General features: G+C 42.8%; 1 protein-coding gene across 1 annotated transcript in view; it reads left to right on the top strand.

The window, feature by feature from the left end:
- Positions 1 to 8,037: 8,037 nt before the first annotated feature.
- MGMT (O-6-methylguanine-DNA methyltransferase) overlaps positions 8,038 to 12,694 on the top strand; it is a 165,528-nt gene continuing 160,871 nt past the window's right edge. Inside the window, exon 1 of the mRNA XM_035330214.1 lies at positions 8,038 to 8,130. The gene's annotated coding sequence lies outside the window, so the exon portion shown is untranslated. The remainder of the gene's footprint in view (positions 8,131 to 12,694) is intronic.

Here is a 12,694-nt window from a genome sequence, read left to right on the forward strand (position 1 = left end):
AATAACCTGCATGTGATTTTTTTTGTTTGTTTTTGGTCTTCCTGGATTTTGCACGGCACTCAGTATGCTCATAGATTTGACTACTCAAAACCCAAGGATGAGTATCATTTTACTCTCACAGGTCCCTGTTGTTGCTGACACATCTGCATCTTCCTTTTCTTGCACCATACTGCTTTCCCAAAGTTCATGAATTTGTAGGAGAAAAAAAAAAAAAAAAAAAAAAAAAAAAATATTTTATTAGGGAAGAAAAATAAATAAAATAAATAAAAATGTTTTTTTTTGATCTAATGACATGACATCAAGCTCAGTGAAATCAGTGAGAGTCTTCTTATCAGCTTCAAAACACATTTTATGTAGCCAGTGATTTTCTCTGAAGAAAACTGTGACTCCTCAAGCTCCATATGCATGACTATTCCTGTGTTAACCACCAGGACAGTGGCCACTGTTCACCCGGCCATACCACACCTACCTACCCACAGGATTCATCAGCGACAACTCTTACTTTCTGGGTTGGGGCTGAGCAGTTTCATCAGCACAGGACACCATGGCCCAGACCCCAGGTTGGGTCACCAGTCACCTTGGCAAGAGAGGTGCGAGGGTCTGACTCTGCAGCCTCCTAGAGGGCTCTTTTCTTTCCCTCAGCTGCCCAAGCACACAACTGCTTGCCATCAGGTTTGCACGGAAGCACATGGACGATGTGAAAATGCAAGCGAGCAACAAGTACAACTGGTCTGTGCTGCGTGCCTGTTTTTCTGCCGTGTGTCCGTTTCCATTGTGTTGACTGCACTGCTGCCATCCATTTCTGCTACACCCACGCTAACACACACGGGCGATCTGGGGGAACTGGATCCCTGTAATGCAGACTCTCTCCATAACAAAACAGGCACATCTCTACCTGTAGAGAGTAATTCAATATTAACATTTTTGACTGCTCTTCAGCAGCTGCGTGATGAGGTTTGCTAGCACTCTGAAGATTACACAAAGCTAGAGTTATACACACAGTTTATAAAATCACACAGAAGTCATGCATTTTACATAGACAGACTCCCTAAAGTGTCACACCGTATTTTAGCATCTGAACTTACTGTGATTCAGTAAAAGAATCCTGCTTCTCTGCAATGGATCTTAGGCTCTGCAACCTCCTACACACGCATATATCATCATTGACTTCCAAAAGAGTACTGTTGGCTTGAGGGACAGAGGTGTACCTCCTGTAATGGTATATACTACATTCTGCAGCAACCTTTCTTCTCATATTTCAGAGTTGAAAAAGGCCTGTCAAAAAGGGGCTATTATGAAAGGGAATTTGAAGACATTCATAAACATCTAGACAGAAAATTGCATTTTCAATATGAGAACCTCAATAGTTAAGGCTACATTTGGGAGATCACTATGGCCCTCTTATTTTCTGCTTACGCTGTCAAAGTTTGAATTCATGTTGGGTTTTTGAGCAATTCAAACAAAGGATACTTTCATAAACATCCATTTCATAAACTACAGCATATCTAATTCTTTGGGTTCTGAAGGCTGAGCTGAATGTAGTGTTTGTAGTCTACTGAGAATATGTCTGGAAAACATAAAACAATCTACTAGGTAAGTTACAAAGCTGTTGACATAGGGAATGAAAATGGAAATTCTGTAGTAGTCTCCTACATCCACAGTTTTACACTATACTTTGCCTGATGTTAGTTGATTGGTGCAGTATATCTTGATGTTAGTATCCCATTTCAGAAATGTTCTGACATTATCTATTTGGCAGTTTGAAAAATAGTATCAAACTCCCAATGCATTTGAGCACACGTTTCAACACAGCAATCATAATATCCATTTCCATTGATGCAAGAGGCAGGTTAGTACCAACTGCAAGTGGATTCATTTCTAAGACTACAATGCATGATTCTACAAAACACACACACATATACAACCCTACACATGCAGGCACAGCTTGGCTAGAAAGACCAAGAAGAATTAACATGATTTAATTTCCCGTGCCTCCCGGTAAACACACAGGTTCATTTGGGAGCAAGCCTGCCCCTACAAAGTAATTGATGCGGCGAGTTCTGTGAACGCAATGGCACAGATAATTGTTGGCAAACTCCCCTACCCATGGCATAGGAAGGACTGTGAGGAGGAATTTTCATTCAAGGCAAAATTATTAAGAACGTGTTTCAAAATATTTATGATGATTGCAAAGATGGGCGTATCTCTAGGCGGGCTACAATAACCTGATCACTTGAAGGATGTGTTCTATTGCAAATATGTTTAATATGTCAATAGGAAAAAATACGTGCTGTAAATTCTGCTGTAATAATTATTGGAAATGCTTGAGCCTCGCTGGAATTTGGCAATAGCTGCAAAAGCCCCATTAAATATAGGACTCCAGGCACACTTAATTTAACAGGAGATTTATCAGTGGCCTTATTGACCAAAAATTCCTCTTATTTAACATTTATAAGCCTTTTTACCACACAAAATTCTCCGCAGCATAACAGATAAAAGTTTTACTGGTTAGCTTCACCAATACTGTCAAAGCATTTTCCAGCAAATTCTGGAATAAGGCAGCCAGGAGATACCTAAACCAACTGAAGTAGGGCATATGAAACACCATAACTTTTTATGGTTTTGCCCTAAAGAAAATGAAGCCAATCTCTGCTAATATCCCTTTCATTTACACGGTTTGCTACTAGATTTCCCTAAAGGCATTAGTGGCTGGCAAACAACTCCCAGCACCTTGATTACAGGAAATCATATTTTTCCCAATGCCAAGCTTCTTCATAAGCACTGAAAATGGTTTGCCTACTAAAATACATTTTCTTAACTTACCAGTAATTCTATACTTCGAGCCACCCAATTTCCTTCCTCTCCCAGAGCAGGAACCAGTTGTATTCCTGCTCAATATATCCGGACTTTTTGCTTATTTTTTGTGTTGTGTTTTTTTTTTTCTTTTCTTTTTCTTTTTTTTTTCTTTTTTCTTTTAATTTTTTCCCTTTGTTTTTGTTTGTTTTGTTTTGTTTTGTTTTTAGAGAAGGGTCTATGTTTTCACACTTAAAATATGCTTGGAGAATGTTTTGGGGAACAGGGAGACAAAAAGCTGTCTTAGCAGTGGTTACAAACTATTTCAAAGACTGGACATTTAAAACCTGAAGATCTTTATCTGAACTCCCTCGAATTGCAGGAATTGTGGAGATACACTGCAAAGACGCAGACTCAGACTGTTTTTGTTTTTGTTTTTTTTCAAAGAAAATTCTCTTACTAAAGTAGCAGAGTTCTTTAGCGATCTCAGTTGCTATTGGGAATGATCTGCCATCAGCAATGATTCTTATAGGTGTCCATATTTTGGTACAAAGAGGCCTTCAACTGTCCAATCTGCTCCTACCCAGACCGAAGAAAACCATACTTCTTCAGAACCACCCCTTTGCCCTCATTTCTTACTCTCCCTGAAAAACACACAAATCATATCCCACATCATCAAAATTTGACTCCTTCTAGAGTTCCCAGAAACACTTGCACATTTGCTCCAGCGGCCCAGGCGCGCGCTTATCAGCATCTCACACCCATTAAAATCTAGGGACAAACTCCCATCATGTGCTGCAAACAAAAGTCTGGTGTAAGAGATTATTTCTATTACTAAAACCTATTCTGAAACCAGATTCAGCATGCCTTTCACACACACGCCCCCTCCCTCCCTCCTCCAGGGCCAATTAAAGCCCGTAACGCGCCCAGACCCAACAGCTAGATCTGCATTGACGTGAACTTTCCAGATTGAAATTTGCAGGACACATCCCTGCTGTTGAGAAAATGCAAGCGTCCTGGCAAACGGAATCACACAGTTTCTGGTTTCATTCAGACTTTATTTTTTTTCCTGGCGATTATAAATGTGAAAAGCAATACTTATTAACTTGCTCAAGTGAAATCATACAAGGTTACATTATTGCGCTTATTCACAGCTGAGGAGGTTCATGTAGGGAGGTCACGAGCACAGGAAGCGATCGAGGCCAGATTCTGACTCAGTAAGGCATATAGACACAAAGGCAGAAATATATTTTGCTTTTGCTCCAATCTGACAATTTTCTCTGGGGGGAAATTCAAGAACTGCAAGTGAGATCCAAATCAGAGCGGTTTCCAATACCACATCTTCCCTGAGACTCCATCTGGTCCTGTCTCAGGCTAACAAGAGGGCAGTTACAGCTCCAGTGCCCGAGTCTCTCTCCCCCAGCAGATGTTGCAGCAGGTAGATGCTTCCAGAGGTTACTCCTCAGCAAGGAATTTAATCCAGACAGAAACATTTGTGAATTCACATCTCAAGGCCTTTAATAAAACTTTTTTTTTTTTTTTTTTTTTAAGGCCTCCATTCCATCCCATCGCATTCTGTAACCCTGAAGTTTTTATGAGTCTAAGCTTTGTTTTACCCTGACAAAACAAACAAACAAACAAACATTTTTTGTGCATTCATTGGGAACTTGCTTAGGGTAAATATTATTTGGTACCTGAAAACACCACGTTAAATGAGCAATATCTTATAAGCAGCAAACTTAGTAACAAATAATGTAAATAATTGAAAGGCCATGCCCTGAGCAAAAAACAATGACATGGGACAAGATTTGAAAAGAATTTTAGAAATCCTTTATGAAAATTTCCCCATTAGCTGTTGTATTAGTGAACTAGACTGGATGTGGCAAAGAAAATTAGCACCTAGTGGCCCTTACAGCTGATCGAATAAGGAAGTCTGACGAGATACACCAACAGGAGGAACAGGCCTGAATGTATGAAAAAGGGGGGTTACAACTTCTGCTGACACTGATGTCGCTGACCAGTGATACATCTAATTAGAAAGAGTCTTCTCAGCCTTTTTCTTGTCATTAAAGGACAGACTAGGAAGGAATTCAAAAGTTCAGTGGTTGGAATTATAACAGCACTAATAATAAAGATTAAAATCTGGTCAGCAGAAGGATTAGTGGAGATTTGAGTAACATGTTCATCATCCTGGGTGCAGAGTGAAAACTGCCAAGGAATACTCGTTTTACCTCATTTGCTAACAGAAGAATATGACAATTAAGTCAAAATGCAGTACAGATACAACCAGTACACAGAAACATTTCTTTCTGTTGCAGACAGACAACTTGTGGATTCACTGCCAAAGCCCCAAATGCCTGGTTTTAAGAAAGTCCGGATATTTCACATTCCCTGTTCTAACCTGTTATAATGTAAAGTAAAATCATATTAAAGATAATCAATTTCCATGCTTCAGGCAAAAAGGAGATCATCCTGGGAGAGGAGTTAGGAAAGATTTATACATTTTTTTGAAGGTTTCCACTTACAGTAAAGTTTCAGGAACTGGCCACTTTTGAGAAAAGCGTAAGAGCACAGGGAGATTTCATTTACTTCAGTACTGTTTCCCTTTAATCTGGCAGGCTAAGATTTTCAAAATAAAGTAAGTTCATTTTTAAGAGAGAAAATACCAGACTGAAATTTCCAAAACCCTTCAAATTGTAAACGTTCACTAAACCTGGGAGGAATTAATGAACCTCAAAGTCTGTCAGTTGGAACTACTCCAGATACCCCACCTTCCCCTTTCTCTTGCCACTCACGACTCAGAGGGTAGCTGGAAGCACAGTCTGACGTCCTCCACCTGAACTAATCCCAGGTCAGAAGTGGAGAGGAGCACATGGCAAAGACACAATGTCACGCATTAAGCAGCTCTATCCACCTCCCCGTTACGGCTCAGATACACACAGCGCTGGGCAGAGGCAAAAAGGAGTTTAGGGCTCCTTGTACCTCCTGTGTGGATGTGCCTGAGAATCTCCTACATGTTTTAGGTTGCATAAATCTGTAAGTATTTAATTATATAATGAAATAATGTATTCATAGTCTACTGGGAAAGCAGCTCTTTGGGGAATTCAGTGCTAATTAAGGTTTCTTTTTAAGAAGCCCTGTTGTCAGTGCTAACACCTACCATGGCCAGGCAGGTCAGTAGGTTTCTCTTTCTCAACTGTAACAGTCCAGACTGGCCTAAAAGCTTATCTTTATGTTGGCATCCTGAAGGAAGAAAAGACAGACGAAGAGCTGATGATCATTATGGAAAGGAGGATTGATGAAATTGGCTTTCAGAACAGTTGGTTTATAAACAATTTATTTTATTTTTGCCATGTAGCAGATCTACGTATTGCAGAAATCTCCATATTCCTTCTTAATCACATCATGATACTGGATTTCAAAATGTCTGGGGAAAAAAAAAAATAAAGGATCAGGGTTTAAGAAATTTGATATTTACATTCTAAAATAATAACTATCTCTAGGGCATCCCATCCAGTCCACAGCTTACTGATGTGAAGAGATCTTTCATCTAGAGATGAGATCATCTTCACCTAAGCCATTGCACTTGTATGGGGCACACAGTGCCAGTACCTTTCAATTCACTGTTAATCCGGGCTTCATTAAAGCTACTGGAAAGCTTTATTTCCTCTTGTCAGCATACAGCATCAGTTACGTCATAACTCTGAATAATCTGTTCAATAACTGCCACTGTAAAGGTAACAGAAATTATTTATGAATGCATAAAAAAATCAGAAAATATGCACCAGAAGTCTCTAATTGCTTGTAACTTATTATACACATGGAATACCTTTTCCTATATTTCTCCTTTCTTATAATATTGTTTCTTTGTCGCTTCAAGGACATTGCATTGATAAACTGCTCATACAGAAAGACTTGAATTTATTTTTCTTTATATTAATTGTAATTTATAGATCACACAGATTCACAAATCACTTCTATCTTGTTCTACATTGATATGTCTGTAGGTTACAATTAGCAGGATGCTGTGGAAGCACCGTACATTTTTACCATCTGAGATCAATTTCTGCAGTGATTACTGGACGGTGCCTTGCTTGTGTAGATGACAAAGAAAGTAAAACGGGGTGGCAAACATTCCTTGCTTATATTTCCTTGAGAGACTGAGGTTAGACCAGAAAACAAAAGGGAAAACTAGGTGCCACGTTAAAAACAGGACTCCTAAAAAAAGGAGTGTTTTTGCACTATGGCACACTGGTGTCATCCGTTGCCCTTTTTTAAGCCTGCACCAAGTGCAACTATTCCAAAGGTATTTTCAGTTGCTCTGTGGAAACGTCTGCATTTTGGACCAAATTTTGTAATTTGTTAGAATCAGATTTAACACATATGTGCTCACTCAATGTCATTTTTATTCACAGTGTTCATTTCCTATGAAAAATAGATTTCCAGGATTCTGTGATGAGTTTTCAAATTTCTCCTGATATTTCCCAATTGGATCCCTCCATTTTGTGGTAACTTCTGAGCCACACAATACCACTGTAAAACGTTTTGCTGATATAACTCAGGTTAAGATTCGGACAGTGGAAGATTCTCCGGCTTGAAAACGAAGGGTTTCTTGTTGCAAACACGACTAGCACCTTTTCTCCTGTATTTTGTGTGTGCAGCCTCATATAAACCTCGCCCTACAGTCTACGTTCCTCCTCCATGTCTCCTCTTTTAGACATTTATCTGCTGATATAAATACAATAAATTGGCAAACTTGCTTTCAGTTCACTGTCCCTCCCTCGCCCCTAACTTTGTAAATGAGTTGAAAACGTTGATGCTGTCAGCCGTTGCCTGCTACCCTTCATCACCCAGCTCCTAAGCACGAAAGAAGCACAGATTCGGGTAATTATTTCGCACTGTGCACTTAGAGACACCTCAGTTACGAGGCCTGCGTTTTGCTTCCGGACTCGGCAGATTTCTGTCAGCAATCGCCCACAAAGAGCTGAGGCGCACCCGCACCGAGCCTCGCTGACTCCTCTCGGCCTGGCTGCTGCCCGCAGGCCGCGGTTTTGGGGCAGACACCCGCGGTGGTCCTGAGCCCCTCTCCGAGCAGCAGCACCGCGGCCTCGCCCAGGGCCCCGCGGGGCTCCCCCGGGGGCTCCCCCCTGCCACCGGGCCGGGCCTGGCGGCGCCTCCCGCCCGTCTCCTTCCCGCTGCGGGAACTGCCGGGGCCCGGGCAGCTCCGCCCCGGTTTCACGGCGCCTGCCCGGCCGCGGCCTGACGGGAAGAGCCGCCGCGTTCCGCCGTCCTCCCTTCTCCTCCTCCTCCTTCTCCTCCTCCTCCTCCCTGCGGAAGGTGCGCGGGCGGCCGGGCAGCCTCGGGCCCTGCGGGGCGGCTCGGGGCGGAGGAAGCAGCCGCGGGCTCATGGCGGCGGGCAGCGGGACGGGGCCGGGCACGGGGCTGCAGGGCCGGGGCCGCTCCCCCCGCGGCGGGGCCGGGTTCCCCCGGGGGCTGCGCGCCCTGAGGCGGCGGCACGGGGCATGGCCGCGGGCAGCCCGGGGAGCTGCGTGTGCAGCCGGTGCGTGCTCCCCGGGGTCCGTGTGCCCTGAGACATGCGGCGTCTGGGGAGAAACGTGGCTTTAGGGCAGCACGGGGCCTCGGCTGCCAGCATAGGAGCTAGGCCGAGCACGTGTGGCGGGGAGAGTGGTGCTATAAAGCTCGTCTCTCCGGAGCTGAAATCCCTCCTGCAGAGCGATGTGGGGCTTGGAGCACCCCGGTGCTGCAGGAGCCCTTCAGGGCCCACCATGGGCACAGCCCAGCCGGGAGCTGAGGAGCTTCTTTGGGTTTTCAGCAGGTGCCGGGTGGAGCAATACCAGGGCAGGAGGGATGGCAGTGCCCTGCCCTCTGCCAGCAGCCTGTAGCTGGATCAGGCCAACGTGAAACTGCACTAAAGCAATGCATGTCACATTGGTATTAACATAAAAATGTCTTTTTTTGCTGCTGGCATAAAAGCCGAGCTCTGCAGCTGTTTGTAAAACAGGCACGACGTTGTAACTGCATGCAGTTTTAAAACCAAAGTAAGTGTAAAGAATGCTGCTCTTTTTTTTTTTTTTCCTGCTATGACTCCCAAATAAAACTTGTTACTGAGTCGCATCTTATTTTTGTGACATACAGCTCTTATTAAATGGTGAGGTGCAGCCTCTTGCATATTGCAGCCTCCCACGTTGCGAACGGAGACGTAACGCTCAGCTTAGGGATGGCTGTCACGGCGTGCCTCCCACGGAGGGCCCTGCGCAGCTGACAGGGTTCCCTTGTGAACCTGACGGAGGCTTTGGCCTCCAAGCCCTGCCTGTCTCCCTAATGCACGCGGGACCAAGAGTGGCGGTGTAGGAGCTCTCCCTCCCTGAACTGCCTCTGTGGCCTTTGGTCCTCCCTCGCTTGCGTGGAAACGCAGCCTAAGCGGAGCCATGATAGGGGATCTTCTGTGGGAGCCTTCCTGCATTACAATTTCTCCCTGCCCTGCGTGTGGGCTTTCTTCCAACTCGAGTAGCTGGGATGTGGAAGCGCTGAGGAGGCCAGGCGGGCTGAAGGTCTCCTCCAGCAGCTCTCCTGTATGGGTACCTCCTTGGGAAGGTTTCTCCCTGGGAGAGCAGAGGTGAAGTGCCTTTGTGTCTGCGTCTTGATCAAGACCTGAAGGGTTAGCAAAAATGGGACCACATGGCTCTGGGTTAAGGCTAGTGCTTGTAGCCTTGGAACAGAATCAGTATTTCGTTCTAAACCCAAATTATTACTTCATATATTAATTTTGGGTTGGCGTTTAAACAGGCCCCTCTCCAGTTTGCATAAACTTAAGTTTCTTTATGCACATTTGGCTGCCATGATGCTTTTTAAAGCTTATTTCTTCTTGGGCAAAAGCCTTTAAGCACCCCTGTAATGCAGGACACTTCTATCTAACAAGGTACGGTTCTCTGAAATTTGTCATTTGTTCGTTACCTTGGGAATGGTCTGAGAGTCTGTGTGGCAGAGTTTTTTGGAGTAAAAAGTTTTGTTTGCTTTGTTTTTAAACAGAAGTGTACCACATCTGGACAATGCTACCAAAACCCTCAAGCTTCAGAGGAAAAAAGATGTAGCCCTGTGAGCTTGCAAGGTGGCTTTAGCAATTCCTATCTGCATTCTGATCCATGACAAGTTAATTACACCAATTACACCAGCAACTGAACAGAAGCTCTATAGGAAACTGTTGTAGTTATATTGCAACTTGTGTTACCGTGACTACTTTATCTCTTGATAACTCTGTAATTAACTTGTCACCACTGTTTAATGCTTAACGTATGTAGAGAATCAGTTAATGGCATCACTAAAAGGATGGTAGCCTGAAGAAGCTCGTGCCCTTTGGGAAGGTTATCGGGGTTTCCTTGAATGGCTAATTTAAGGACTTGTGAGGAAAAAGTATTAAGTTTGTTATGGGAAGCGTGGATAAGATGGAAAGGCTGTGCTGAAGAAATTCCGTTTAAACTGACTTTGGTGACAGGGGAAGCTATTAGAAGGAACAGCAATGTAAAAAATCCAAAGCAGAACGTGTCAAAGACGTGGATGACTGTTTTTGTAGTGTCCTTTCCTACAGCAGCGTGCAGTTAGGAATCTGGAGGAACGAGAACTGATGTTCATGAATTAAACCTTGGTATCCCAGCTGCTCTACCTGCTGATGTTCTGACTAATGTGGTGTAACATCTCTGTAAGCCCTGTCCTTCATCTCTGAAACAGGGGATGAGATCCTCTCTTGGGGCCAATGACACTTGGCTTCCGCTGTGATGGTCATTCTGGTGCTTGAGTTGTAAGAAATGAACCAGTGGCTTCATGGGAACAAGTTTTAGGTCCTGGGATGTTGAGGCTTCTCAGGGTTTTTCACATCACCCTCAGGACGCAGAGAGCCATTCTGCCTGGGGTGCAGCTGACCGAAGTTAAATTTCTTTTCCATAAAGAGGGCAGGTGGGAAAAAAAAAAGAAAAAAAAAAAAAAAAAAAATTTTGTAATACCTGTTAACATTTCTCATTTTATTTTTCACAGAACAATGTTAAATTCTGGATGTGTGAAACTTCTAAATACATCCTGGAGGCATTAGTATTCAGTCTAACACTTTTAAAGATTTCCTGCGTTAGAATAATTTCCTGTTGTAACACCAGTGAAGTCAGCAAGTACCTAACCTGGTCTGTATTGCCCATTCCCAGAAGTTGACGGGCGAAGCTGAATGCACATTCCACCAATAGCATAACTCGTAAAAGCAAGCACTTGTTAAATCTATTTGTTTTTATTATGGACATCGATCTGCCAGTCGCAATAATGCATTTATGGACATTTTTCTGCAAGCGCAGCGCTGGTGGCAGTTTTTACTGACAAATTGAGTCATATGGACAGTAGTTCAAAATACGCTTACTTTATTGACGGATTGTGCAATTCTCTAGTTTACTGAGTGTTCATAAGATATCTGGACTGGTGAAGAGAATGTAACTAATGGGAAAACGTAGGATGAAGTTTTAATTTTAGGAGGCCTGAAATCTTGTAGGCAGTGACAGGTTTCAGCATGTGTCTTGGCTGTTAACTTTTTCATTAATGGCATAATTAAAAAAAAAAAAAAAAAAAAAAAAAAAGCAAAGGTGTCCTAGCAAGGACTTCAGCTCTGCTAATTTATATGAAGGTATAATGAGGAAACCTTCCTGATGCAAGAAAAAATCCCGTGTTTTTTCTCCCATAAGGCTGACATTATCGCCCAGCAGTGGTGCGTGTGGGCCAGCATTAATTGAAACACACAGGTAGAGGAACAACTGAACGATAAAAACAAATCAAACCTCTATTGGAGTATTTTCCAGAAATGCTAAATGTAATTTTAAAGCTGCTGATATTATGATCTACTTGTGTGGTCCAGACTACTGTTTAAAAAAAGTCAAGTGTATTTGAATGCCAATAAAGTTTGTGTGGCTTTGGAGTTTTATGGATATAGGGTTATTGTGAAATTATTTTTTGGAAATAAGTCACTATTTTGATGCATTTTGCTAAACGCTTTTCAAGTTGTTTCCTCATTGACTATTTTGCAGTAAAAAAGCATCCCATCCTGATTCGTCAGGACTATGTACTATTTTGTATTATGTCATATTAAATAATATAAATCATTTCAAGTATATTTTCAAGTCACTTGTAAAAACTGGACCTGCAGCTGAAATTCTACCCAACACATACAAATATTTTCATCAGGATAAATCCCTGTTAATCTCCAGGAGGAAGAAGGGATTTCATTGGTATGAAGATTCTTATTTTCCCTCTGCTTTCCAAGCAAGATTGCATATTTTGCTGCTATAGATAGAGGGCCTACGGTCTTGACTACCGTGGCAAAGGGGAACAGAGTAATTCTGCTTCTTTAAAAGCAGGAACTAACGGCGTCCAAAGAAGCAGCAGGCGTCACTTCAGATCATACTCGTTCTCTACACAGCGTGTAGCTGAGTGATGGATCTTGGAACAGGCAGCTGGGGGTGCTGGGTTTGGGCTCACTGAGCAAACACTGAGCCTTTTGCCTGTTTTCTTTCACATTTTGAAATCCTACTTCTGACTCGGGAAGCTTGAAACCCACTTTTGGGGGGACATGACAGTGAACAGGTAAAAAATCGCCGAGTGCTTGCTATGCTGCTGGTGCTGTTGAAGATGGACAACTGAAGAGATGGGCTTTTGGTCTTCTGTGGATTATTAGACAGCAAGCGTTAATGCTGTCTTGTGGATGTTGCTGCTGCATAATTAGCATTCCAATAATATTTTAATTATCTAACTGCTTTAGATGAGTCAGTACGATGCAAACAACAAAATGATTTGCAGTTGTTTGTATATTCAAATACACAGGACTGTTAATTAGTTAAACTTTTAATAACACATA

This window comes from Oxyura jamaicensis, chromosome 6 (assembly GCF_011077185.1).
Source record: "Oxyura jamaicensis isolate SHBP4307 breed ruddy duck chromosome 6, BPBGC_Ojam_1.0, whole genome shotgun sequence".
NCBI lineage: Eukaryota > Metazoa > Chordata > Aves > Anseriformes > Anatidae > Oxyura > Oxyura jamaicensis.